The sequence below is a fragment of the Parasteatoda tepidariorum genome, chromosome 8, assembly GCF_043381705.1.
Source record: "Parasteatoda tepidariorum isolate YZ-2023 chromosome 8, CAS_Ptep_4.0, whole genome shotgun sequence".
Classification (NCBI taxonomy): Eukaryota; Metazoa; Arthropoda; class Arachnida; order Araneae; family Theridiidae; genus Parasteatoda; species Parasteatoda tepidariorum.
This window is the reverse complement of record NC_092211.1, coordinates 42,537,409-42,540,964: the sequence shown is the minus strand read 5'-3', so window position 1 is coordinate 42,540,964 and position 3,556 is coordinate 42,537,409.

Genomic DNA, 3,556 nt, shown 5'->3' with positions numbered 1-3,556 from the left:
AAGTGTTGTATCGCCAAATGTCCAAATTAACAATTGTGTTCTTAAAGAAATTCTATAAAAAGTTTTAAATAAACAACCTACTTCTACAACTACTACTTGAAGAACTTGGCTCATTGATTAAAAATATTGTTTTAATTTTACAGTACTAACTTTACTTCTACTTTCATCATTTCATGACCCTCTTTCATTACATTTTACAACTTCATGCTAAATTTGAGAATTTTAAGTTGTTTTGTGGTTGAATACTGACATTTAGAAAAGTGTACATAAAAAAAAATAATATTTAGAGGTTAAGAGTTGCCTCAGAAAAATTTGAATTGTTGACATTGAACTTAACAATGGAAACAATCGTTTTTGTGAAAAATTGAATTGTATTGTTAACAAAGTTAAAGATATTGTGTTTCAACTTAACAATACTGCCTTAATTTATACTTTAGAATTTCCTCGGAGAAATTTGAATTGTTAGCAATGACTTAAACAAAAAGTTTTATTTTAACTGACAAATACTATATTATAATTTTAACTTTTTCTATGACTATACTCATTTTCTTCCTCTTTTCTTTGTTTTTTATACATTTTACTTTTTTGTGATAAAATAAAAAACTTACAGTTGTTCTGCTTCTGAACATTGATAAAAACACAAAATGATGGGCGTCATCAGCATTCAAAAATATATACATTTATTTTACAAATTCCATATTATTAGGGTGACGCCCTTCAAAGAATTAAAATTATAAAATTATCTTAATCGAAGCCGATGCTTTACATCCGGCGTTCAGTGGCAGACTACTATTTCATATTGTTTTACAACACATGGTTTTAGCCCTCTGTTGGGAAAGACTTTAAAACAAAACTTACAACAGTTACTTTTCTCAACAACTGAAATTTAGAATAGTGTGATTAAGAAAAATATGTGAACTGTTTGCAATTTCAAATTAATATTGAAATGTACAGGTTTAGAATTTTCTACAGTGAAAAGTTTTCGGAACTTCAGTATTCAAAAAAGTATACAAAAACTAGACGTTAAGAACGTATCTAATGAGCGAGCAGAGGGAGCATTGGATTGCGAAGCAATCCGAAATGAACTGGGAAAGCAGTTCCTGGGGTTGGTGAGCGCCAGCGAGCAGGGGGCGAAGCCTCCTAGTTCAATATATTTGTTTTAGTTATCTATATGTAATGGTGGACAAAATTCTTTAATTTCAGTTTAAAAAATTAATTACATATAACCTTTGCTATCATAAGGAAAAATATTTTCTGGAAGTTCGGAAATTAAGCAGCAGTTAAAAGCAGTTTCGTAGCATTTTTTTTTTAAAGTTTATTGTTCAAGAATCCCTAAAATGCAATGCTTATATGTTTTCAATTGTCAGAATAGATAAAATTGGTGATATTAATTTTTTTTTCTTTTAATTTTATCGAAGAAAAGCAATTTTAAGCATGTGTTGGAAGAAGCTAGCATTCTAGTTAGAGGCTAAGTCTATATTTTTAAGAAACATTTTGGATGGTGATTTTCTTTTGGAAAAAAAGTCATCTATTTTTAAAGCATAAATGATTTTCATTTATTGCGAAAATACATTAAATTTTCTCTAAAACTACAATACTCAAATAAAAATTTTAATTTATCTTACATTAGTAAGTTACATAAAATTTTAAGTTAGAAAGAATCACTATAATCAATTGATATACTTACGGAAAACAAATAAATATGCAATATTTAATTTAAAATAAAAGATTACTAGTTACTAACTTGTTCATTCTTCTGAACCTGTTAAATTCTAACAGTATATATTACATTATTAAGTCAACTTATTAAGTTGGCCAAGTTGGAACAGTTTTCTCAAACTAATAAATTTAACGTTTAATATTAAAAAAAATTACATGTTAATACTATTTGATGGCATGAATTAAAAGTTACTTCGTAATAATTTTAAAATAGCAGAAAAGACATTTAAGCTTTTGTATACCCGATTATCTTCTAAATATGAACAGCAGTTCAATTTTATAACTTACTTATGGATGCTGTGATCTGATATTAATGCCTTATAATGAGATTATAAAAGGAAATTCTGCATTCATATTTTCAATAAAAAAGTTTTAAAATAGTTTTTAACGCTTTAACTACATACAAAAAATTGCTACAAGAATATTGAAATACTTTATTATATCTATTATAAAAAAATGAAGAGTTTCTGTGTTTGTGCCTGTGTCTCTCTTATAACTTAAAAACCGTTCGTTCTATCATTCTGAAATTTGAACAACGACAGTAAGCGGCAAATTTGGCCCTTAATCCTAAAATTCGTTCGAAATTTTCAATTATTTCCTTCGGTAGAGTAGTAAGAAAAATAGAATTCTTCACTGGCGTAGAACTTGCCATTGATAAAAATGAGACTGCTGCAGACGATTTACTTTATTTCAAATATTTTAAGAATTACATTAGTGATATTTTCGATCTAATAGCTCTCATTAAAAAAAAGAGCCTTTTTAACGCTCTTTATTTCATTACATTTTATTCGTCATGTCAAATTTATTCGTTAAGTCAGATAATTTGTATTCAAAATAATGTATTTGTAATCAAAATAATGTTAACTTTTTTTGCATATTTCGCTATATCTCAAGAACTTTTTAAGTGAATTGGAACAATTTCACTCGTGATTGATCAGCATGAACATTTTAGCATTTGCAGATTACGTCATCAAATTAGTATTCCTATAGTTATTTGAAACCATCTGACTATTTTATGTATAATTAGCTTTTAAAACGTGAATCTACAAAACTAACTAATTTAAATCAAGAATAATTTAAATTAAAAAAATAATATGCATTGAAAAACAAATCAATAGAGCAATAGTTCGAATTCGTATAAGAGAAATGTAAATTACTATTACGTACTTACTATTATTGATACCAACATAACTTAATTACGTTTAGTAGTAGGTTTTATGAAATAAAAAATAAGTCTACGTTCTAGCAAGTTGGATTAATAAGAAAGGGGTTCTTATTCTTTTAAGGAAATTATGAAAAATCATGCTATTATTGACTCTAATATGCTTTAATTAAGTTTGGCAATATGTAAAAAGGAAAATAAAAAGTAAGCTGAGCACTGTATTTTTTTGGAATCATTTTCTATTCATTTTCTTGTTATTTAATAAATTTAGATACTTTGTTTGAGCAACAAATCTTTTTAGGAATAATATATTGTAAGTTGAGAAAAACTTTCGAGAAGATGCCTAGTATGATTTTAAAACCGCTTAAACTTTCGGATTTAAAAACGGGTCACCTGTTTTTATTGAACATAATTCTCCTTCTGCTTAATTTTTAAATTAAGCAATATTTAATTCGGACAAAAACCTCTATCTGTTACTGTTATATTTTGTAAGTGTGATGGTTTTAGACGTGCAAAAATATTATTTAAAATATCAATATTGTTTTGCTTATGAGAAAAAGAAAATACAATTTTTATGCCAAATATTTAATAAATATTGCATTCTAAAATCGCTTTCTTAACTTTATTTTTTAATGATTTTATTCTTAATAAGGCATGAGAATTGCTTCATGTTAA